Source organism: Phalangium opilio, unplaced genomic scaffold (assembly GCF_054372755.1).
Source record: "Phalangium opilio isolate 3A_F unplaced genomic scaffold, DU_Popi_V2 ptg000021l_1, whole genome shotgun sequence".
NCBI lineage: Eukaryota > Metazoa > Arthropoda > Arachnida > Opiliones > Phalangiidae > Phalangium > Phalangium opilio.
The window spans coordinates 3,947,104-3,973,125 of record NW_028324153.1 but is presented as its reverse complement, the minus strand read 5'-3'; the positions used below and the strand labels follow the sequence as shown (position 1 = coordinate 3,973,125).

The window sequence follows — 26,022 nt, the reverse complement described above, 5'->3', positions numbered from 1 at the left end:
ACCTTTATAATTATCCGAACATTTGTGTCAAGGTCACATTATTTACATCCCCGTATCTCTGGTAGAACCAGAGTTACGAGCCTGCAAAGTTTATTTTCAAAAATCAAAAGTAACCTTCTAACAATAAGTGAGACAAAAAATAAGTTGACGACGATATTGAGGTAGCCTCAAGTTTAAAGTATCCTTGTATGGGGAGCAAAGAGTACTATAACATTTCCAAAGGAGATCCCAGTATCTCTTGTAGAACAAGAGTTATGAGCCTCCAAAGTTTAGTGCAAAAATCATAAGTAACATAATAAAAATAAGTGAGACGATACCAAAGTTGACGAACATTTTGCTTAATATCTCGGCCCTTGTTTGTCGTAGCTCAATGTTTTTAGTATGGTTAGATGGGGGACAATTTGCACTATAACATATCCTAATTACATCCCCGTATCTCTAGTAGACACAGAGTTATGGGCCTGCAAAGTATAGTCTAATGCATTTCCTAAGGACGGGTTGTTTGTTTACGTTTAGCTTAATTATTATTATTTATTATTGTTGATGAGGCGGGGCTCACGCCCTAGCACCGATGCCAAAGGCATATTGTGCAACCTCAAAATCAGGCCTTGAATAGGCCCGTAGCCACAGCGTAGCGAAGAATTCGCTCCACCGTAAAAGAGGAGACCCGCGAGGGCTCCACAGTGTGTGAATCAAAATGTTCTAGTCTAAGCGAGGCGAAGAAGTCGCACTCGCAAAGTACGTGAGCGGATGTTTCTTCCTTCTCCTGGCACGACCTGCAGAGGGGGTCGTCAGCAAGACCCATCAGATGGAGGTGCCTATTTAGCCGACAGTGTCCGGTCAGAAGACCGGTGGCCAGCCTAATATCCCATCTGCTGAGCGAAATTAGGTCTCTAGCACGAGACCTGCAGGGACCATTGACTAACTGTTTTGTCTGTCTCTGGCCATCCATGTCATGCCAGAGCTGGTTTTGTATGACAGTCATCCTGTCATGCAGGCTCCGTTTGACATGCCCGTAGGGGATGGGGACGGCCGGCTCCGGCCCCAAGAGCTTGGCCTCCGCGCCCCTTTTCGCAAATCTATCGGCTTGCTCATTGCCATAATAACCGCTATGCCCTGGCACCCAGTACAACAGAACCCTGTTGCAGGACGCCAGTTGCGCTAGCAGATCAAGGCAGCTACGCACCAGTTGAGAGGTAATCTGACACTGGTCCAGCGCATTCAGGGCGGCCTGACTGTCAGAATAGATCCTCACAGTCCGTCCGTTATACCCTTTGTTAATGCAGTAGTCTGCGCAATAACAGATCGCGGCAATTTCCGCTTGGAACACACTAGCAAAGGTGCCCAAGCAAGCAGAAAAACCGACCCTTGTAGTTTGGCAGTAATAGCCGGCGCCAGCGCCGGAATCAGTCTTGGAACCATCGGTGAACCAAATAGTTTCACCCCCAGTGCCAAGAGGCAGCAGGTTAGTCCACTCGGCCCGACTGGGAAAGTGGATGCTGAATGGCTTAGTGAAATCAAAGCTGGTAACGGTTTTGTCAGAGCACATCGTTAACGACGGCTCAAGTGCAGCGTACTCCCGAAAGAGCTTCGTATGGCAGTAATCCCAAAGTCTTGGAACCCAACAGCTTAATTACTCGGCCCCTGTTTGTCGTAGCTCAATGTTTTTAGTATGGTTAGATGGGGGACAAATTGGACTATAACATACTCAAAGGACATCCCCGTATCTCCAGTGGAAACAGAGTTACGAGCCTGCAAAGTATAGTCTAACTCATTTCCTATGGAGGGGGTTTGTTTCTTTACGTTTCGCTTAAGTACTCGGCCCCTGTTTGTCGTAGCCCAAAGTTTTTAGTATGGTTAGATGAATGACAAATTGGACTATAACATATCCTAAGGACATCCCGGTATCTCTAGTAGACACAGAGTTATGGGCCTTGCAAAGTATAGTCTAATGCATTTTCTATGGAGGGGTTTGTTTGTTCACGTATTGCTTAATTACTTGACCCTGTTCTTTCGATTAAAAATAATAACATATCTTTAGTGTAGCGGTTATCGCATCCGCCTCACTCCCGGAAGGCCATTGATTCGAAACCGCGAAGTTTTTATTTTCCTTGAACATGCAAAGACCTTTATAATTATCCGAACATTTTTGTCAAGGTCACATTATTTACATCCCCGTATCTCTGGTAGAACCAGAGTTACGAGCCTGCAAAGTTTATTTTCAAAAATCAAAAGTAACCTTCTAACAATAACCGAAGTTAAGCAGCGTCGAGCGCAGTCAGTACTTGGGAGGGCGACCACTTAGGAACACTGCGTGCCGTTAGCTTTTTCACTTTTTTTTCCTCTTTTAAATTCCAATAGATATGAAAAAAGCAAACATATTTTCTTTTTGTTATTGTATGAAAAAGATGAAGGTTAATTTGTCTCACTTAATTTAAATTCGAATTATTATCTAGCACTCTCGGCAACGGCCATATCACGCTGAGAACACCGGTTCTCGTCCGATCGCCGACGTTAGCAGCGTCGAGCGCAGTCAGTACTTGGGAATACTGCGTGCCGTTTGCCTTTTCACTTTTGTTTCCTCTTTCAAATTCCACCAGATATGAAAAAAGCAAACATATCTTCTTTTTGTTATTGTTTTATAAAGAAGAAAGTTAATTAAATTCAAATTATTAACTAGCATTCTCGGCAACGGCCATATCACGCTGAATTCACCGGTTCTCGTCCGATAACCGAAGTTAAGCAGCGTCGAGCGCAGTCACTACTTGGGAGGGAGACCACTTAGGAACACTGCGTGCCTTTGGCTTTTTCACTTTTTTTCCCCATTTAAATTTTAATAGATATGAAAAAAGCAAACATGTTTTCTTTTTGTTATTGTTTTAAAATGATGAAGGTTAATTTGTCTCACTTAATTTAAATTCGAATTATTAACTAGCACTCTCGACAACGGCCATATCACGCAGAAAACACCGGTTCACGTCCGATCACCGAAGTTAAGCAGCGTCGAGCGCATACAGTACTTGGGAATACTGCGTGCCGTTTGTTTTTTCACTTTTGTTTCCTCTTTTAAATTCCACCAGATATGAAAAAAGCAAACATATCTTCTTTTTGTTATTGTTTTATAAAGATGAAGGTTAATTAAATTCAAATTATTAACTAGCACTCTCGGCAACGGCCATATCACGCTGAATACACCGGTTCTCGTCCGATAACCGAAGTTAAGCAGCGTCGAGCGCAGTCACTACTTGGGAGGGAGACCACTTAGGAACACTGCGTGCCGTTGGCTTTTTCACTTTTTTTTCCTCTTTTAAATTTTAATAGATATGAAAAAAGCAAACATGTTTTCTTTTTGTTATTGTTTTAAAATGATGAAGGTTAATTTGTCTCACTTAATTTAAATTCGAATTATTAACTAGCACTCTCGGCAACGGCCATATCACGCTGAAAAGACCGGTTCACGTCCGATCACCGAAGTTAAGCAGCGTCGAGCGCATACAGTACTTGGGAATACTGCGTGCCGTTTGTTTTTTCACTTTTGTTTCCTCTTTTAAATTCCACCAGATATTAAAAAAGCAAACATATCTTCTTTTTGTTATTGTTTTATAAAGATGAAGGTTAATTAAATTCAAATTATTAACTAGCACTCTCGGCAATGGCCATATCACGCTGAATACACCAGTTCTCGTCCGATAACCAAAGTTAAGCAGCGTCGAGCGCAGTCAGTACTTGGGAGGGCGACCACTTAGGAACATTGCGTGCTGTTAGCTTTTTCACTTTTTTTTCCTCTTTTAAATTCCAATAGATATGAAAAAAGCAAACATATTTTCTTTTTGTTATTGTTTGAAAAAGATGAAGGTTAATTTGTCTCACTTAATTTAAATTCGAATTATTATCTAGCACTCTCGGCAACGGCCATATCACGCTGAGAACACCGGTTCTCGTCCGATCGCCGACGTTAGCAGCGTCGAGCGCAGTCAGTACTTGGGAATACTGCGTGCCGTTTGCTTTTTCACTTTTGTTTCCTCTTTCAAATTCTACCAGATATGAAAAAAGCAAACATATCTTCTTTTTGTTATTGTTTTATAATGATGAAAGTTAATTAAATTCAAATTATTATTTAGCACTCTCGGCAACGGCCATATCACGCTGAATACACCGGTTCTCGTCCGATAACCGAAGTGAAGCAGCGTCGAGCGCAGTCACTACTTGGGAGAGAGACCACTTAGGAACACTGCGTGCCGTTGGCTTTTTCAATTTTTCTTCCCCATTTAAATTTTAATAGATATGAAAAAAGCAAACATGTTTTCTTTTTGTTATTGTTTTATAAAGATGAAAGTTAATTAAATTCAAATTATTAACTAGCACTCTCGGCAACGGCCATATCACGCTGAAAACACCGGTTCTAGTCCTATCACCGAAGTTAAGCACCGTCGAGCGCAGTCAGTACTTGGGAGGGCGACCACTTAGGAACACTGCGTGCCGTTGGCTTTTTCACTTTTTTTTCCTCTTTTAAATTTTAATAGATATGAAAAAAGCAAACATATCTTCTTTTTTGTTATTGTTTTATAAAGATGAAAGTTAATTAAATTCAAATTATTAACTAGCACTCTCGGCAACGGCCATATCACGCTTAATACACCGGTTCTCGTCCGATAACCGAAGTTAAGCAGCGTCGAGCGCAGTCACTACTTTCGAGGGAGACCACTTAGGAACACTGCGTGCCGTTGATTTTTTCACTTTTTTTTTCCTCTTATAAATTTTAATAGATATGAAAAAAGCAAACATGTTTTTTTGTTATTGTTTTAAAATGATGAAGGTTAATTTGTCTCACTTAATTTAAATTCGAATTATTAACAAGCACTCTCGGCAACGGCCATATCACGCTGAAAACACCAGTTTTCGTCCGATCACCGAAGTTAAGCAGCGTCGAGCGCATACAGTACTTGGGAATACTGCGTTCCGTTGGTTTTTCACTTTTGTTTCCTCTTTTAAATTCCACCCGATATGAAAGAAGCAAACATATCTTCTTTTTGTTATTGTTTTATAAAGATGAAAGTTAATTAAATTCAAATTATTAACTAGCACTCTCGGCAACGGCCATATCACGCTGAATACACCGATTCTCGTCCGATAACCGAAGTTAAGCAGCGTCGAGCGCAGTCAGTACTTGGGAACACTGCTTGCCGATGGCTTTTTCACTTTTGTTTCCTCTTAAATTCCACCAGATATGAAAAAACAAACATATCTTCTTATTGTTATTTTTTATAAAGATGAAGGTTAATTAAGTTCAAATTATTAACTAGCACTCTCGGCAACGGCCATATCACGCTGAATACACCGGTTCTCGTCCGATCACCGAAGTTAAGCAGCGTCGAGCGCAGTCAGTACTTGGGAACACTGCATGCCGATGGCTTTTTCACTTTTGTTTCCTCTTAAATTCCACCAGATATGAAAAAACAAACATATCTTCTTATTGTTATTTTTTATAAAGATGAAGGTTAATTAAGTTCAAATTATTAACTAGCACTCTCGGCAACGGCCATATCACGCTGAAAACACCGGTTTTCGTCCGATCACCGAAGTTAAGCAGCGTCGAGCGCAGTCAGTACTTGGGAGGGCGAACACTTAGGAACAACTGCGTGCCGTTAGCTTTTTCACTTTTTTTTCCTCTTTTAAATTCCAATAGATATGAAAAAAGCAAACATATTTTCTTTTTGTCATTGTTTTAAAAAGATGAAGGTTAATTTGTCTCACTTAATTTAAATTCGAATTATTATCTAGCACTCTCGGCAACGGCCATATCACGCTGAGAACAACGGTTCTCGTCCGATCGCCGACGTTAGCAGCGTCGAGCGCAGTCAGTACTTGGGAATACTGCGTGCCGTTGGTTTTTCACTTTTGTTTCCTCTTTTAAATTCCACCCGATTTGAAAAAAGCACACATATCTTCTTTTTGTTATTGTTTTATAAAGATGAAAGTTAATTTAATTCAAATTATTAACTAGCACTATCGGCAACGGCCATAAAACGCTGAATACACCGGTTCTCGTACGATAACCGAAATTAAGCAGCGTCGAGCGCAGTCAGTATTTGGGAGGGCGACGACTAAGGAACACTGCGTGCCGTTAGCTTTTTCACTTTTTTTTCCTCTTTTAAATTCCAATAGATATGAAAAAAGCAAACATATTTTCTTTTTGTTATTGTTTTAAAAAGATGAAGGTTAATTTGTCTCACTTAATTTAAATTCGAATTATTATCTAGCACTCTCGGCAACGGCCATATCACGCTGAGAACACCGGTTCTCGTCCGATCGCCGACGTTAGCAGCGTCGAGCGCAGTCAGTACTTGGGAAAACTGCGTGCCGTTTGCTTTTTCACTTTTGTTTCCTCTTTCAAATTCCACCAGATATGAAAAAAGCAAACATATCTTCTTTTTGTTATTGTTTTATAAAGAAGAAAGTTAATTAAATTCAAATTATTAACTAGCATTCTCGGCAACGGCCATATCACGCTGAATTCACCGGTTCTCGTCCGATAACCGAAGTTAAGCAGCCTCGTGCGCAGTCACTACTTGGGAGGGAGACCACTTAGGAACACTGCGTGTCGTTGGCTTTTTCACTTTTTATTCCTCTTTTAAATTTTAATAGATATGAAAAAAGCAAACATGTTTTCTTTTTGTTATTGTTTTAAAATGATGAAGGTTAATTTGTCTCACTCAATTTAAATTCGAATTATTAACTAGCACTCTCGGCAACGGCCATATCACGCTGAAAACACCGGTTCTAGTCCTATCACCGAAGTTAAGTACCGTCGAGCGCAGTCAGTACTTGGGAGGGCGACCACTTAGGAACACTGCGTGCCGTTGGCTTTTTCACTTTTTTTTCCTCTTTTAAATTTTAATAGATATGAAAAAAGCAAACATATCTTCTTTTTTGTTATTGTTTTATAAAGATGAAAGTTAATTAAATTCAAATTATTAACTAGCACTCTCGGCAACGGCCATATCACGCTTAATACACCGGTTCTCGTCCGATAACCGAAGTTAAGCAGCGTCGAGCGCAGTCACTACTTTCGAGGGAGACCACATAGGAACACTGCGTGCCGTTGATTTTTTCACTTTTTTTTCCTCTTATAAATTTTAATAGATATGAAAAAAGCAAACATGTTTTTTTGTTATTGTTTTAAAATAATGAAGGTTAATTTGTCTCACTTAATTTAAATTCGAATTATTAACAAGCACTCTCGGCAACGGCCATATCACGCTGAAAACACCGGTTTTCGTCCGATCACCGAAGTTAAGCAGCGTCGAGCGCATACAGTACTTGGGAATACTGCGTTCCGTTGGTTTTTCACTTTTGTTTCCTCTTTTAAATTCCACCCGATATGAAAGAAGCAAACATATCTTCTTTTTGTTATTGTTTTATAAAGATGAAAGTTAATTAAATTCAAATTATTAACTAGCACTCTCGGCAACGGCCATATCACGCTGAATACACCGGTTCTCGTCCGATAACCGAAGTTAAGCAGCGTCGAACGCAGTCAGTACTTGGGAACACTGCTTGCCGATGGCTTTTTCACTTTTGTTTCCTCTTAAATTCCACCAGATATGAAAAAACAAACATATCTTCTTATTGTTATTTTTTATAAAGATGAAGGTTAATTAAGTTCAAACTATTAACTAGCACTCTCGGCAACGGCCATATCACGCTGAATACACCGGTTCTCGTCCGATCACCGAAGTTAAGCAGCGTCGAGCGCAGTCAGTACTTGGGAGGGCGACCACTTAGGAACAACTGCGTGCCGTTAGCTTTTTCACTTTTTTTCTCCTCTTTTAAATTCCAATAGATATGAAAAAAGCAAACATATTTTCTTTTTGTCATTGTTTTAAAAAGATGAAGGTTAATTTGTCTCACATAATTTAAATTCGAATTATTATCTAGCACTCTCGGCAACGGCCATATCACGCTGAGAACAACGGTTCTCGTCCGATCGCCGACGTTAGCAGCGTCGAGCGCAGTCAGTACTTGGGAATACTGCGTGCCGTTGGTTTTTCACTTTTGTTTCCTCTTTTATATTCCACCCGATTTGAAAAAAGCACACATATCTTCTTTTTGTTATTGTTTTATAAAGATGAAAGTTAATTTAATTCAAATTATTAACTAGCACTATCGGCAACGGCCATAAAACGCTGAATACACCGGTTCTCGTACGATAACCGAAATTAAGCAGCGTCGAGCGCAGTCAGTATTTGGGAGGGCGACCACTTAGGAACACTGCGTGCCGTTAGCTTTTTCACTTTTTTTTCCTCTTTTAAATTCCAATAGATATGAAAAAAGCAAACATATTTTCTTTTTGTTATTGTTTTAAAAAGATGAAGGTTAATTTGTCTCACTTAATTTAAATTCGAATTATTATCTAGCACTCTCGGCAACGGCCATATCACGCTGAGAACACCGGTTCTCGTCCGATCACCGACGTTAGCAGCGTCGAGCGCAGTCAGTACTTGGGAATACTGCAAGCCGTTGGCTTTTTCACTTTTGTTTCCTCTTTTAAATTCAACCCGATATGAAAAGAGCAAACTTATTTTCTGTTTGTTATTGTTTTAAAAAGATGATGGTTAATTTGTCTCACTTAATTTAAATTTGAATTATTACCTAGCACTCTCGGCAACGGCCATATCACGCTGAATACACCGGTTCTCGTCCGATAACCGAAGTTAAGCAGCGTCGAGCGCATACAGTACTTGGGAATACTGCGTGCCGTTGCCTTTTTCACTTTTGTTTCCTCTTTCAAATTCCACCAAATATGAAAAAGGCAAACATATCTTCTTTTTGTTATTGTTTTATAAAGATGAAAGTTAATTAAATTAAAGTTTTCAATAAGAAATCGTTGTCACGGATTTTGTATCTTGAAGAAAAAAAACATGCGATTTTTTCGGTACACTTTTGAATGCATTTTTTTCTGGACAAATGTTTGACCGAATTCAAATTAATTACCTATAAAATACTCATTAAAAGTGATTTCATTTCGATTGATCAATAAATAAAAATGAACCTCGATTTTTAATAACATTTTCAAAATCGACGTTTCTCGGCCAGAGAAAAACATTTTGAGAATTTTTTCACTATTTTAAAATATAACCATTGAAACCATTATTTTTGTTCTTTTTGCTTTAATTCAAGCAAATATAACGATATATATCCAAAAAACTGTTAAAATTCAATTTCCAATAAGAAATAGTTGTCACGGATTTTGTATCTAGAAGAAAAAAAACATGCGATTTTTTCGGTACACTTTTTAAGGAATTTTTTTCTGGACAAATTTTTGACCGAATTCAGCTTAATTACCTATAAAATACTCATTAAAAGTGATTTCATCTCGATTGATCAATAAATAAAATTGAACCTCGATTTTTAATAACATTTTCAAAATCGACGTTTCTCGGCCAGAGAAGCACATTTTGAGAATTTTTTCACTATTTTAAAATATAACCACTGAAACCACTATTTTTGTACTTTTTGCTTTAATTCAAGCAAATATAACGATATATATCCAAAAAACTGTTAAAATTCAATTTCCAATAAGAAATAGTTGTCACGGATTTTGTATCTAGAAGAAAAAAAACATGCGATTTTTTCGGTACACTTTTTAAGGAATTTTTTTCTGGACAAATTTTTGACCGAATTCAGCTTAATTACCTATAAAATACTCATTAAAAGTGATTTCATCTCGATTGATCAATAAATAAAATTGAACCTCGATTTTTAATAACATTTTCAAAATCGACGTATCTCGGCCAGAGAAGCACATTTTGAAAATTTTTTCACTATTTTAAAATATAACCACTGAAACCACTATTTTTGTACTTTTTGCTTTAATTCAAGCAAATATAACGATATTCATTCAAAAAACTGTTAAAATTCAATTTCCAATAAGAAATCGTTGTCACGGATTTTGTATCTAGAAGAAAAAAACATGCGATTTTTTCGGTACACTTTTTAAGAAATTTTTTCCTGGACAAATTTTTGACCGAATTCAGCTTTATTACCTATAAAATACTCATTAAAAGTGATTTCATTTCGATTGATCAATAAATAAAAATGAACCTCGATTTTTAATAACATTTTCAAAATCGACGTTTCTCGGCCAGAGAAGCACATTTTGAGAATTATTTCATTATTTTAAAATATAACCACTGAAACCATTATTTTTGTACTTTTTGCTTTAATTCAAGCAAATATAACGATATTCATCCAAAAAACTGTTAAAATTGAATTTCCAATAAGAAATAGTTGTCACGGATTTTGTATCTTGAAGAAAAAAACATGCGATTTTTTCGGTACACTTTTTAAGGAATTTTTTTCTGGACAAATTTTTGACCGAATTCAGCTTAATTACCTATAAAATACTCATTAAAAGTGATTTCATCTCGATTGATCAATAAATAAAAATGAACCTCGATTTTTAATAACATTTTCAAAATCGACGTCTCTCGGCCAGAGAAGCACATTTTGAGAATGTTTTCACTATTTTCAAATATAACCACTGAAACCATTTTTTTGTACTTTTTGCTTTAATTCAAGCAAATATAACGATATTCATCCAAAAAACTGTTAAAATTCAATTTCCAATAAGAAATCGTTGTCACGGATTTTGTATCTTGAAGAAAAAAACAAGCGATTTTTCGGTACACTTTTGAAAGCATTTTTTTCTGGACAAATTTTTGACCGAATTCAGCTTTATTACCTATAAAATACTCATTAAAAGTGATTTCATCTCGATTGATCAATAAATAAAATTGAACCTCGATTTTTAATAACATTTTCAAAATCGACGTTTCTCGGCCAGAGAAGCACATTTTGAGAATTTTTTCACTATTTTAAAATATAACCACTGAAACCACTATTTTTGTACTTTTTGCTTTAATTCAAGCAAATATAACGATATTCATTCAAAAAACTGTTCAAATTCAATTTTCAATAAGAAATCGTTGTCACGGATTTTGTATCTTGAAGAAAAAAAAACATGCGATTTTTTTGGTACACTTTTTAAGAAATTTTTTCCTGGACAAATGTGTGACCGAATTCAAATTAATTACCTATAAAATACTCATTAAAAGTGATTTAATTTCGATTGATCAATAAATAAAAATGAACCTCGATTTTTAATAACATTTTCAAAATCGACGTTTCTCGGCCAGAGAAAAACATTTTGAGAATTTTTTCACTATTTTAAAATATAACCAATGAAACCATTATTTTTGTACTTTTTGCTTTAATTCAAGCAAATATAACGATATTCATTCAAAAAACTGTTAAAATTCAATTTCCAATAAGAAATCGTTGTCACGGATTTTGTATCTAGAAGAAAAAAACATGCGATTTTTTCGGTACACTTTTTAAGGAATTTTTTCCTGGACAAATTTTTGACCGAATTCAGCTTTATTACCTATAAAATACTCATTAAAAGTGACTTCATTTCGATTGATCAATAAATAAAAATGAACCTCGATTTTTAATAACATTTTCAAAATCGACGTCTCTCGGCCAGAGAAGCACATTTTGAGAATGTTTTCACTATTTTCAAATATAACCACTGAAACCATTTTTTTGTACTTTTAGCTCTAATTCAAGCAAATATAACGATATTCATCCAACAAACTGTTAAAATTCAATTTCCAATAAGAAATCGTTTTCACGGATTTTGTATCTTGAAGAAAAAAACAAGCGATTTTTTCGGTACACTTTTGAATGCATTTTTTTCTGGACAAATTTTTGACCGAATTCAGCTTTATTACCTATAAAATACTCATTAAAAGTGATTTTATCTCGATTGATCAATAAATAAAATTGAACCTCGATTTTTAATAACATTTTCAAAATCGACGTTTCTCGGCCAGAGAAGCACATTTTGAGAACTTTTTCACTATTTTAAAATAGAACCATTGAAACCACTATTTTTGTACTTTTTGCTTTAATTCAAGCAAATATAACGATATTCATACAAAAAACTGTTAAAATTCAATTTCCAATAAGAAATCGTTGTCACGGATTTTGTATCTTGAAGAAAAAAAACATGCGATTTTTTCGGTACAGTTTTTAATGAATTTTTTTCTGGACAAATTTTTGACCGAATTCAGCTTATTTACCTATAAAATACTCATTAAAAGTGATTTCATATCGATTGATCAATAAATAAAAATGTACCTCGAGTTTTAATAACATTTTCAAAATCGACGTTTCTCGGCCAGAGAAGCACATTTTGAGAATTTTTTCATTATTTTAAAATATAACCACTGAAACCATTATTTTTGTACTTTTTGCTTTAATTCAAGCAAATATAACGATATTCATTCAAAAAACTGTTCAAATTCAATTTTCAATAAGAAATCGTTGTCACGGATTATGTATCTTGAAGAAAAAAAACATGCGATTTTTTCGGTACACTTTTTAAGAAATTTTTTCCTGGACAAATGTTTGACCGAATTCAAATTAATTACCTATAAAATACTCATTAAAAGTGATTTCATTTCGATTGATCAATAAATAAAAATGAACCTCGATTTTTAATAACATTTTCAAAATCGACGTTTCTCGGCCAGAGAAAAATATTTTGAGAATTTTTTCACTATTTTAAAATATAACCACTGAAACCACTATTTTTGTACTTTTTGCTTTAATTCAAGCAAATGTAACGATATTCATTCAAAAAACTGTTCAAATTCAATTTTCAATAAGAAATCGTTGTCACGGATTTTGTATCTTGAAGAAAAAAAAACATGCGATTTTTTCGGTACACTTTTTAAGAAATTTTTTCCTGGACAAATGTGTGACCGAATTCAAATTAATTACCTATAAAATACTCATTAAAAGTGATTTCATTTCGATTGATCAATGAATAAAAATGAACCTCGATTTTTAATAACATTTTCAAAATCGACGTTTCTCGGCCAGAGAAAAACATTTTGAGAATTTTTTCACTATTTTAAAATATAACCAATGAAACCATTATTTTTGTACTTTTTGCTTTAATTCAAGCAAATATAACGATATTCATTCAAAAAACTGTTAAAATTCAATTTCCAATAAGAAATCGTTGTCACGGATTTTGTATCTAGAAGAAAAAAACATGCGATTTTTTCGGTACACTTTTTAAGAAATTTTTTCCTGGACAAATTTTTGACCGAATTCAGCTTTATTACCTATAAAATACTCATTAAAAGTGACTTCATTTCGATTGATCAATAAATAAAAATGAACCTCGATTTTTAATAACATTTTCAAAATCGACGTTTCTCGGCCAGAGAAGCACATTTTGAGAATTTTTTCACTATTTTCAAATATAACCACTGAAACCATTTTTTTGTACTTTTAGCTCTAATTCAAGCAAATATAACGATATTCATCCAACAAACTGTTAAAATTCAATTTCCAATAAGAAATCGTTTTCACGGATTTTGTATCTTGAAGAAAAAAACAAGCGATTTTTTCGGTACACTTTTGAATGCATTTTTTTCTGGACAAATTTTTGACCGAATTCAGCTTTATTACCTATAAAATACTCATTAAAAGTGATTTCATTTCGATTGATCAATAAATAAAAATGAACCTCGATTTTTAATAACATTTTCAAAATCGACGTTTCTCGGTCAGAGAAAAACATTTTGAGAATTTTTTCACTATTTTAAAATATAACCATTGAAACCATTATTTTTGTTCTTTTTGCTTTAATTCAAGCAAATATAACGATATATATCCAAAAAACTGTTAAAATTCAATTTCCAATAAGAAATAGTTGTCACGGATTTTGTATCTAGAAGAAAAAAAACATGCGATTTTTTCGGTACACTTTTTAAGGAATTTTTTTATGGACAAATTTTTGACCGAATTCAGCTTAATTACCTATAAAATACTCATTAAAAGTGATTTCATCTCGATTGATCAATAAATAAAATTGAACCTCGATTTTTAATAACATTTTCAAAATCGACGTTTCTCGGCCAGAGAAGCACATTTTGAAAATTTTTTCACTATGTTAAAATATAACCACTCAAACCACTATTTTTGTACTTTTTGCTTTAATTCAAGCAAATATAACGATATTCATTCAAAAAACTGTTAAAATTCAATTTCCAATAAGAAATCGTTGTCACGGATTTTGTATCTAGAAGAAAAAAACATGCGATTTTTTCGGTACACTTTTTAAGAAATTTTTTCCTGGACAAATTTTTGACCGAATTCAGCTTAATTCCCTATAAAACACTCATTGAAAGTGATTTCATCTCGATTGAACAATAATTAAAAATTTACCTCGATTTTTAATAACATTTTAAAAATCGACGTTTCACCGCCAACGAAGCATATTTTGAGTATTTCTTCACTATTTACAAATATATTCACTGAAACCATTATTTTTACACTTTTTGCTTTAATTCAAGCAAATGTAACGATATTCAATCAAAAAACTGTTAAAATTAAATTTTTCAATAAGAAATCGTTGTCACGGATTTTGTATCTTGAAGAAGAAAAACATGCGATTTTTTCGGTACTTTTTTGAATGCATTTTTTTCTGGAGAAATTTTTGACCGAATTCAGCTTAATTCCTTATAAAACACTCATTAAAAGTGACTTCATCTCGATTGAACAATAAATAAAAATGTACCTCGATTTTTAATAACATTTTCAAAATCGACGTTTCACGGCCAAAGAAGCATATTTTGAGTATTTCTTCACTATTTTCAACTATAACCACTGAAACCATTATTTTTATACTTTTTGCTTTAATTCAAGCAAATGTAACGATATTCATTCAAAAAACTGTTAAAATTCAATTTTTCAATAAGAAATCGTTGTCACGGATTTTGTATCTTGAAGAAGAAAAACATGCGATTTTTTCGGTACACTTTTGAATGCATTTTTTTCTGGAGAAATGTTTGACCGAATTCAGCTTAATTCCCTTTAAAACACTCATTGAAAGTGATTTCATCTCGATTGAACAATAATTAAAAATTTACCTCGATTTTAATAACATTTTCAAAATCGACGTAACTCGGCCTAAGAAAAACATTTTGAGTATTTGTTCACTGTTATCAAATATAACCACTGAAACCATTATTTTTGTAATTTTTGCGTTAATTCAAGCAAATGTAACGATATTCATTCAACAAACTGTTAAAATTCAATTTTAAATAAGAAATCGTTGTCACGGATTTTGTATCTTGAAGAAGAAAAACATGCGATTTTTTCGGTACTTTTTTGAATGCATTTTTTTGTGGAGAAATTTTTGACCGAATTCAGCTTAATTCCTTATAAAACACTCATTAAAAGTGACTTCATCTCGATTGAACAATAAATAAAAATGTACCTCGATTTTTAATAACATTTTCAAAATCGACGTTTCACGGCCAAAGAAGCATATTTTGAGTATTTCTTCACTATTTTCAAATATAACCACTGAAACCATTATTTTTATACTTTTTGCTTTAATTCAAGCAAATGTAACGATATTCATTCAAAAAACTGTTAAAATTCAATTTTTCAATAAGAAATCGTTGTCACGGATTTTGTATCTTGAAGAAGAAAAACATGCGATTTTTTCGGTACACTTTTGAATGCATTTTTTTCTGGAGAAATGTTTGACCGAATTCAGCTTAATTCCCTTTAAAACACTCATTGAAAGTGATTTCATCTCGATTGAACAATAATTAAAAATTTACCTCGATTTTAATAACATTTTCAAAATCGACGTAACTCGGCCTAAGAAAAACATTTTGAGTATTTGTTCACTGTTATCAAATATAACCACTGAAACCATTATTTTTGTAATTTTTGCGTTAATTCAAGCAAATGTAACGATATTCATTCAACAAACTGTTAAAATTCAATTTTAAATAAGAAATCGTTGTCAAGGATTTTGTATCTGAAGAAGAAAAACATGCGATTTTTTCGGTACACTTTTGAATGCATTTTTTTCTGGACAAATTTTTGACCGAAATCAGCTTAATTCCCTATAAAACACTCATTAAAAGTGATTTCATCTCGATTGAACAATAAATAAAAATGTACCTCGGTTTTTAATAACATTTTCAAAATCAACGTTTCACGGCCAAAGAAGCATATTTTGAGTATTTCTTCACTATTTTCAAATATAACCACTGAAACCATTATTTTTATACTTTTTGCTTTAATTCAAGCAAATGTAACGATATTCATTCAAAAAACTGTAAAAATTCAAGTTTTCAATAAGAAATCGTTGTCACGGATTTTGTATCTTGAAGAAGAAAAACATGCGATTTTTTCGGTACTTTTTTGAATGCATTTTTTTCTGGAGAAATTTTTGACCGAATTCAGCTTAATTCCCTATAAAACACTCATTAAAAGTGATTTCATCTCGATTGAACAATAAATACAAATGTACCTCGATTTTTAATAACATTTTCAAAATCGACGTTTCACGGCCAAAGAAGCATATTTTGAGTATTTCTTCACTATTTTCAAATATAACCACTGAAACCATTATTTTTATACTTTTTGCTTTAATTCAAGCAAATGTAACGATATTCATTCAAAAAACTGTAAAAATTCAAGTTTTCAATAAGAAATCGTTGTCACGGATTTTGTATCTTGAAGAAGAAAAACATGCGATTTTTTCGGTACTTTTTTGAATGCATTTTTTTCTGGAGAAATTTTTGACCGAATTCAGCTTAATTCCCTATAAAACACTCATTAAAAGTGATTTCATCTCGATTGAACAATAAATAGAAATGTACCTCGATTTTTAATAACATTTTCAAAATCGACGTTTCACGGCCAAAGAAGCATATTTTGAGTATTTCTTCACTATTTTCAAATATAACCACTGAAACCATTATTTTTATACTTTTTGCTTTAATTCAAGCAATGTAACGATATTCATTCAAAAAACTGTTTAAATTCAATTTTCAATAAGAAATCGTATTCACGGATTTTGTGTCTTGAAGAAGAAAAACATGCGATTTTTTCGGTACTTTTTTGAATGCATTTTTTTCAGGAGAAATTTTTGACCGAATTCAGCTTAATTCCCTATAAAACACTCATTAAAAGTGATTTCATCTCGATTGAACAATAAATACAAATGTACCTCGATTTTTAATAACATTTTCAAAATCGACTTTTCACGGCCAAAGAAGCATATACACTATTTTCAAATATAACCACTGAAACCATTATTTTTATACTTTTTGCTTTAATTCAAGCAAATGTAACGATATTCATTCAAAAAACTGTAAAAATTCAATTTTACAATAACAAATCGTTGTCACGGATTTTGTATCTTGAAGAAGAAAAACATGCGATTTTTTCGGTACTTTTTTGAATGCATTTTTTTCAGGAGAAATTTTTGACCGAATTCAGCTTAATTCCCTATGAAACACTCATTAAAAGTGATTTCATCTCGATTGAACAATAAATAAAAATGTACCTCGATTTTTAATAACATTTTAAAAATCGACGTTTCACCGCCAACGAAGCATATTTTGAGTATTTCTTCACTATTTACAAATATATTCACTGAAACCATTATTTTTATACTTTTTGCTTTAATTCAAGCAAATGTAACGATATTCAATCAAAAAACTGTTAAAATTAAATTTTTCAATAAGAAATCGTTGTCATGGATTTTGTATCTTGAAGAAGAAAAACATGCGATTTTTTCGGTACTTTTTTGAATGCATTTTTTTCTGGAGAAATTTTTCACCGAATTCAGCTTAATTCCCTATAAAACACTCATTAAAAGTGATTTCATCTCGATTAAACAATAAATAAAAATGTACCTCGATTTTTAATAACATTTTCAAAATCGACGTAACTCGGCCTAAGAAAAACATTTTGAGTATTTGTTCTCTATTTTCAAATATAACCACTGAAACCACTATTTTTGTAATTTTTGCGTTAATTCAAGCAAATGTAACGATATTCATTCAATAAACTGTTAAAATTCAATTTTAAATAAGAAATCGTTGTCACGGATTTTGTATCTTGAAGAAGAAAAACATGCGATTTTTTCGGTACTTTTTTGAATGCATTTTTTTCTGGAGAAATTTTTGACCGAATTCAGCTTAATTCCCTATAAAACACTCATTGAAAGTGATTTCATCTCGATTGAACAATAATTAAAAATTTACCTCGATTTTTAATAACATTTTAAAAATCAACGTTTCACCGCCAACGAAGCATATTTTGAGTATTTCTTCACTATTTACAAATATATTCACTGAAACCATTATTTTTATACTTTTTGCTTTAATTCAAGCAAATGTAACGATATTCAATCAAAAAACTGTTAAAATTAAATTTTTCAATAAGAAATCGTTGTCACGGATTTTGTATCTTGAAGAAGAAAAACATGCGATTTTTTCGGTACTTTTTTGAATGCATTTTTTTCTGGAGAAATTTTTGACCGAATTCAGCTTAATTCCCTATAAAACACTCATTAAAAGTGATTTCATCTCGATTGAACAATAATTAAAAATGTACCTCGGTTTTTAATAACATTTTCAAAATCAACGTTTCACGGCCAAAGAAGCATATTTTGAGTATTTCTTCACTATTTTCAAATATAACCACTGAAACCATTATTTTTATACTTTTTGCTTTAATTCAAGCAAATGTAACGATATTCATTCAAAAAACTGTAAAAATTCAAGTTTTCAATAAGAAATCGTTGTCACGGATTTTGTATCTTGAAGAAGAAAAACATGCGATTTTTTCGGTACTTTTTTGAATGCATTTTTTTCTGGAGAAATTTTTGACCGAATTCAGCTTAATTCCCTATAAAACACTCATTAAAAGTGATTTCATCTCGATTGAACAATAAATAGAAATGTACCTCGATTTTTAATAACATTTTCAAAATCGACGTTTCACGGCCAAAGAAGCATATTTTGAGTATTTCTTCACTATTTTCAAATATAACCACTGAAACCATTATTTTTATACTTTTTGCTTTAATTCAAGCAATGTAACGATATTCATTCAAAAAACTGTTTAAATTCAATTTTCAATAAGAAATCGTATTCACGGATTTTGTGTCTTGAAGAAGAAAAACATGCGATTTTTTCGGTACTTTTTTGAATGCATTTTTTTCAGGAGAAATTTTTGACCGAATTCAGCTTAATTCCCTATAAAACACTCATTAAAAGTGATTTCATCTCGATTGAACAATAAATACAAATGTACCTCGATTTTTAATAACATTTTCAAAATCGACTTTTCACGGCCAAAGAAGCATATACACTATTTTCAAATATAACCACTGAAACCATTATTTTTATACTTTTTGCTTTAATTCAAGCAAATGTAACGATATTCATTCAAAAAACTGTAAAAATTCAATTTTACAATAACAAATCGTTGTCACGGATTTTGTATCTTGAAGAAGAAAAACATGCGATTTTTTCGGTACTTTTTTGAATGCATTTTTTTCAGGAGAAATTTTTGACCGAATTCAGCTTAATTCCCTATGAAACACTCATTAAAAGTGATTTCATCTCGATTGAACAATAAATAAAAATGTACCTCGATTTTTAATAACATTTTAAAAATCGACGTTTCACCGCCAACGAAGCATATTTTGAGTATTTCTTCACTATTTACAAATATATTCACTGAAACCATTATTTTTATACTTTTTGCTTTAATTCAAGCAAATGTAACGATATTCAATCAAAAAACTGTTAAAATTAAATTTTTCAATAAGAAATCGTTGTCATGGATTTTGTATCTTGAAGAAGAAAAACATGCGATTTTTTCGGTACTTTTTTGAATGCATTTTTTTCTGGAGAAATTTTTCACCGAATTCAGCTTAATTCCCTATAAAACACTCATTAAAAGTGATTTCATCTCGATTAAACAATAAATAAAAATGTACCTCGATTTTTAATAACATTTTCAAAATCGACGTAACTCGGCCTAAGAAAAACATTTTGAGTATTTGTTCTCTATTTTCAAATATAACCACTGAAACCACTATTTTTGTAATTTTTGCGTTAATTCAAGCAAATGTAACGATATTCATTCAATAAACTGTTAAAATTCAATTTTAAATAAGAAATCGTTGTCACGGATTTTGTATCTTGAAGAAGAAAAACATGCGATTTTTTCGGTACTTTTTTGAATGCATTTTTTTCTGGAGAAATTTTTGACCGAATTCAGCTTAATTCCCTATAAAACACTCATTGAAAGTGATTTCATCTCGATTGAACAATAATTAAAAATTTACCTCGATTTTTAATAACATTTTAAAAATCGACGTTTCACCGCCAACGAAGCATATTTTGAGTATTTCTTCACTATTTACAAATATATTCACTGAAACCATTATTTTTATACTTTTTGCTTTAATTCAAGCAAATGTAACGATATTCAATCAAAAAACTGTTAAAATTAAATTTTTCAATAAGAAATCGTTGTCACGGATTTTGTATCTTGAAGATGAAAAACATGCGATTTTTTCGGTACTTTTTTGAATGCATTTTTTTCTGGAGAAATTTTTGACCGAATTCAGCTTAATTCCCTATAAAACACTCATTAAAAGTGATTTCATCTCGATTGAACAATAAATAAAAATGTACCTCGATTTTTAATAACATTTTCAAAATCGACGTAACTCGGCCTAAGAAAAACATTTTGAGTATTTGTTCTCTATTTTCAAATATAACCAGTGAAACCATTATTTTTGTAATTTTTGCGTTAATTCAAGCAAATGTAACGATATTCATTCAATAAACTGTTAAAATTCAATTTTAAATAAGAAATCGTTGTCACGGATTTTGTATCTTGAAGAAGAAAAACATGCGATTTTTTCGGTACTTTTTTGAATGCATTTTTTTCTGGAGAAATTTTTGACCGAATTCAGCTTAATTCCCTATAAAACACTCATTGAAAGTGATTTCATCTCGATTGAACAATAAATAAAAATGTACCTCGATTTTTAATAACATTTTCAAAATCGACGTAACTCGGCCTAAGAAAAACATTTTGAGTATTTGTTCGCTGTTTTCAAATATAAACACTGAAACCATTATTTTTGTAATTTTTGCGTTAATTCAAGCAAATGTAACGATATTCATTCAACAAACTGTTAAAATTCAATTTTAAATAAGAAATCGTTGTCACGGATTTTGTATCTTGAAGAAAAAAAACATGCGATTTTTTCGGTACACTTTTGAATGCATTTTTTTCTGGAGAAATGTTTGACCGAATTCAGTTTAATTCCCTATAAAAACACTCATTAAAAGTGATTTCATCTCGATTGAACAATAAATAAAAATGTACCTCGATTTTTAATAACATTTTCAAAATCGGCGTAACTCGGCCTAAGAAAAACATTTTGAGTATTTGTTCACTGTTATCAAATATAACCACTGAAACCATTATTTTTGTAATTTTTGCGTTAATTCAAGCAAATGTAACGATATTCATTCAAAAAACTGTTAAAATTCAATTTTCAATAAGAAATCGTATTCACGGATTTTGTGTCTTGAAGAAGAAAAACATGCGATTTTTTCGGTACTTTTTTGAATGCATTTTTTTCTGGAGAAATTTTTGACCGAATTCAGCTTAATTCCCTATAAAACACTCATTAAAAGTGATTTCATCTCGATTGAACAATAAATACAAATGTACCTCGATTTTTAATAACATTTTCAAAATCGACGTTTCACGGCCAAAGAAGCATATTTTGAGTATTTCTTCACTATTTTCAAATATAACCACTGAAACCATTACTTTTATACTTTTTGCTTTAATTCAAGCAAATGTAATTATATTCATTCAAAAAACTGTAAAAATTCAATTTTCAATAACAAATCGTTGTCACGGATTTTGTATCTTGAAGAAGAAAAACATGCGATTTTTTCGGTACTTTTTTGAATGCATTTTTTTCTGGAGAAATTTTTGACCGAATTCAGCTTAATTCCCTATAAAACACTCATTAAAAGTGATTTCATCTTGATTGAACAATAAATAAAAATGTACCTCGATTTTTAATAACATTTTCAAAATCGACGTTTCACGGCCAAAGAAGCATATTTTGAGTATTTCTTCACTATTTTCAAATATAACCACTGAAACCATTATTTTTATCCTTTTGGTTTAATTCAAGCAAATGTAACGATATTCATTCAAAAAACTGTTAAAATTTAATTTTTCAATAAGAAATCGTTGTCACGGATTTTGTATCTTGAAGAAGAAAAACATGCGATTTTTTCGGTACACTTTTGAATGCATTTTTTTCTGGAGAAATTTTTGACCGAATTCAGCTTAATTCCCTATAAAACGCTCATTAAAAGTGACTTCATCTCGATTGAACAATGAAAAAAAATGTACCTCGATTTTTAATAACATTTTCAAAATCGACGTAACTCGGCCAAAGAAAAAAATTTTGAGTATTTGTTCTCTATTTTCAAATATAACCACTGAAACCATTATTTTTGTAATTTTTGCGTTAATTCAAGCAAATGTAACGATATTCATTCAATAAACTGTTAAAATTCAATTTTAAATAAGAAATCGTTGTCACGGATTTTGTATCTTGAAGAAGAAAACATGCGATTTTTTCGGTACTTTTTTGAATGCATTTTTTTCTGGAGAAATTTTTTACCGAATTCAGCTTAATTCCCTATAAAACACTCATTAAAAGTGATTTCATCTCGATTGAACAATAAATAAAAATTTACCTCGATTTTTAATAACATTTTCAAAATCGACGTTTCACGGCCAAAGAAGCATATTTTGAGTATTTCTTCACTATTTTCAAATATAACCACTGAAACCATTATTTTTATACTTTTTGCTTTAATTCAAGCAAATGTAACGATATTCATTCAAAAAACTGTTAAAATTCAATTTTTCAATAAGAAATCGTTGTCACGGATTTTGTATCTTGAAGAAGAAAAACATGCGATTTTTTCGGTACTTTTTTGAATGCATTTTTTTCTGGAGAAATTTTTGACCGAATTCAGCTTAATTCCCTATAAAACACTCATTGAAAGTGATTTCATCTCGATTGAACAATAAATAAAAATGTACCTCGATTTTTAATAACATTTTCAAAATCGACGTAACTCGGCCTAAGAAAAACATTTTGAGTATTTGTTCACTGTTTTCAAATATAAACACTGAAACCATTATTTTTGTAATTTTTGCGTTAATTCAAGCAAATGTAACGATATTCATTCAACAAACTGTTAAAATTCAATTTTAAATAAGAAATCGTTGTCACGGATTTTGTATCTTGAAGAAAAAAAACATGCGATTTTTTCGGTACACTTTTGAATGCATTTTTTTCTGGAGAAATGTTTGACCGAATTCAGTTTAATTCCCTATAAAAACACTCATTAAAAGTGATTTCATCTCGATTGAACAATAAATAAAAATGTACCTCGATTTTTAATAACATTTTCAAAATCGACGTAACTCGGCCTAAGAAAAACATTTTGAGTATTTGTTCACTGTTTTCAAATATAAACACTGAAACCATTATTTTTGTAATTTTTGCGTTAATTCAAGCAAATGTAACGATATTCATTCAACAAACTGTTAAAATTCAATTTTAAATAAGAAATCGTTGTCACGGATTTTGTATCTTGAAGAAAAAAAACATGCGATTTTTTCGGTACACTTTTGAATGCATTTTTTTCTGGAGAAATGTTTGACCGAATTCAGTTTAATTCCCTATAAAAACACTCATTAAAAGTGATTTCATCTCGATTGAACAATAAATAAAAATGTACCTCGATTTTTAATAACATTTTCAAAATCGACGTAACTCGGCCTAAGAAAAACATTTTGAGTATTTGTTCTCTATTTTCAAATATAACCACTGAAACCATTATTTTTGTAATTTTTGCGTTAATTCAAGCAAATGTAACGATATTCATTCAATAAACTGTTAAAATTCAATTTTAAATAAGAAATCGTTGTCACGGATTTTGTATCTTGAAGAAGAAAAACATGCGATTTTTTCGGTACTTTTTTGAATGCATTTTTTTCTGGAGAAATTTTTGACCGAATTCAGCTTAATTCCCTATAAAACACTCATTGAAAGTGATTTCATCTCGATTGAACAATAAATAAAAATGTACCTCGATTTTTAATAACATTTTCAAAATCGACGTTTCACGGCCAAAGAAGCATATTTTGAGTATTTCTTCACTATTTTCAAATATAACCACTGAAACCATTATTTTTATACTTTTTGCTTTAATTCAAGCAAATGTAACGATATTCATTCAAAAAACTGTTAAAATTCAATTTTTCAATAAGAAATCGTTGTCACGGATTTTGTATCTTGAAGAAGAAAAACATGCGATTTTTTCGGTACACTTTTGAATGCATTTTTTTCTGGAGAAATGTTTGACCGAATTCAGCTTAATTCCCTATAAAACACTCATTGAAAGTGATTTCATCTCGATTGAACAATAATTAAAAATTTACCTCGATTTTTAATAACATTTTCAAAATCGACGTTTCACGGCCAAAGAAGCATATTTTGAGTATTTCTTCACTATTTTCAAATATAACCACTGAAACCATTATTTTTATCCTTTTGGTTTAATTCAAGCAAATGTAACGATATTCATTCAAAAAACTGTTAAAATTTAATTTTTCAATAAGAAATCGTTGTCACGGATTTTGTATCTTGAAGAAGAAAAACATGCGATTTTTTCGGTACACTTTTGAATGCATTTTTTTCTGGAGAAATTTTTGACCGAATTCAGCTTAATTCCCTATAAAACACTCATTAAAAGTGACTTCATCTCGATTGAACAATGAAAAAAATGTACCTCGATTTTTAATAACATTTTCAAAATCGACGTAACTCGGCCAAAGAAAAAAATTTTGAGTATTTGTTCTCTATTTTCAAATATAACCACTGAAACCATTATTTTTGTAATTTTTGCGTTAATTCAAGCAAATGTAACGATATTCATTCAATAAACTGTTAAAATTCAATTTTAAATAAGAAATCGTTGTCACGGATTTTGTATCTTGAAGAAGAAAACATGCGATTTTTTCGGTACTTTTTTGAATGCATTTTTTTCTGGAGAAATTTTTTACCGAATTCAGCTTAATTCCCTATAAAACACTCATTAAAAGTGATTTCATCTCGATTGAACAATAAATAAAAATTTACCTCGATTTTTAATAACATTTTCAAAATCGACGTTTCACGGCCAAAGAAGCATATTTTGAGTATTTCTTCACTATTTTCAAATATAACCACTGAAACCATTATTTTTATACTTTTTGCTTTAATTCAAGCAAATGTAACGATATTCATTCAAAAAACTGTTAAAATTCAATTTTTCAATAAGAAATCGTTGTCACGGATTTTGTATCTTGAAGAAGAAAAACATGCGATTTTTTCGGTACTTTTTTGAATGCATTTTTTTCTGGAGAAATTTTTGACCGAATTCAGCTTAATTCCCTATAAAACACTCATTGAAAGTGATTTCATCTCGATTGAACAATAAATAAAAATGAACCTCGATTTTTAATAACATTTTCAAAATCGACGTAACTCGGCCTAAGAAAAACATTTTGAGTATTTGTTCACTGTTTTCAAATATAAACACTGAAACCATTATTTTTGTAATTTTTGCGTTAATTCAAGCAAATGTAACGATATTCATTCAACAAACTGTTAAAATTCAATTTTAAATAAGAAATCGTTGTCACGGATTTTGTATCTTGAAGAAAAAAAACATGCGATTTTTTCGGTACACTATTGAATGCATTTTTTTCTGGAGAAATGTTTGACCGAATTCAGTTTAATTCCCTATAAAAACACTCATTAAAAGTGATTTCATCTCGATTGAACAATAAATAAAAATGTACCTCGATTTTTAATAACATTTTCAAAATCGACGTAACTCGGCCTAAGAAAAACATTTTGAGTATTTGTTCACTGTTTTCAAATATAAACACTGAAACCATTATTTTTGTAATTTTTGCGTTAATTCAAGCAAATGTAACGATATTCAT

The 26,022-nt window shown here is 31.5% G+C and overlaps 14 pseudogenes; all 14 read left to right on the top strand.

Moving 5' to 3' along the window:
• Window positions 1-2,687: 2,687 nt before the first annotated feature.
• Window positions 2,688-2,806, top strand: LOC149697080 (5S ribosomal RNA; annotated as a pseudogene).
• A 361-nt stretch (window positions 2,807-3,167) lies between these two features.
• On the top strand, window positions 3,168-3,286 carry LOC149697079 (5S ribosomal RNA; annotated as a pseudogene).
• Window positions 3,287-3,648: 362 nt separating this feature from the next.
• On the top strand, window positions 3,649-3,767 carry LOC149697078 (5S ribosomal RNA; annotated as a pseudogene).
• Window positions 3,768-4,128: 361 nt separating this feature from the next.
• On the top strand, window positions 4,129-4,247 carry LOC149697077 (5S ribosomal RNA; annotated as a pseudogene).
• Window positions 4,248-4,369: 122 nt separating this feature from the next.
• LOC149697076 (5S ribosomal RNA) lies at window positions 4,370-4,488 on the top strand (annotated as a pseudogene).
• A 123-nt stretch (window positions 4,489-4,611) lies between these two features.
• Window positions 4,612-4,730, top strand: LOC149697075 (5S ribosomal RNA; annotated as a pseudogene).
• Window positions 4,731-5,310: 580 nt separating this feature from the next.
• On the top strand, window positions 5,311-5,413 carry LOC149697074 (5S ribosomal RNA; annotated as a pseudogene).
• Window positions 5,414-5,531: 118 nt separating this feature from the next.
• On the top strand, window positions 5,532-5,651 carry LOC149697073 (5S ribosomal RNA; annotated as a pseudogene).
• Window positions 5,652-6,491: 840 nt separating this feature from the next.
• On the top strand, window positions 6,492-6,610 carry LOC149697072 (5S ribosomal RNA; annotated as a pseudogene).
• A 137-nt stretch (window positions 6,611-6,747) lies between these two features.
• On the top strand, window positions 6,748-6,866 carry LOC149697071 (5S ribosomal RNA; annotated as a pseudogene).
• A 123-nt stretch (window positions 6,867-6,989) lies between these two features.
• Window positions 6,990-7,108, top strand: LOC149697070 (5S ribosomal RNA; annotated as a pseudogene).
• A 579-nt stretch (window positions 7,109-7,687) lies between these two features.
• On the top strand, window positions 7,688-7,807 carry LOC149697069 (5S ribosomal RNA; annotated as a pseudogene).
• A 361-nt stretch (window positions 7,808-8,168) lies between these two features.
• On the top strand, window positions 8,169-8,287 carry LOC149697068 (5S ribosomal RNA; annotated as a pseudogene).
• Window positions 8,288-8,663: 376 nt separating this feature from the next.
• Window positions 8,664-8,766, top strand: LOC149697067 (5S ribosomal RNA; annotated as a pseudogene).
• The last annotated feature ends 17,256 nt before the right edge of the window (window positions 8,767-26,022 follow it).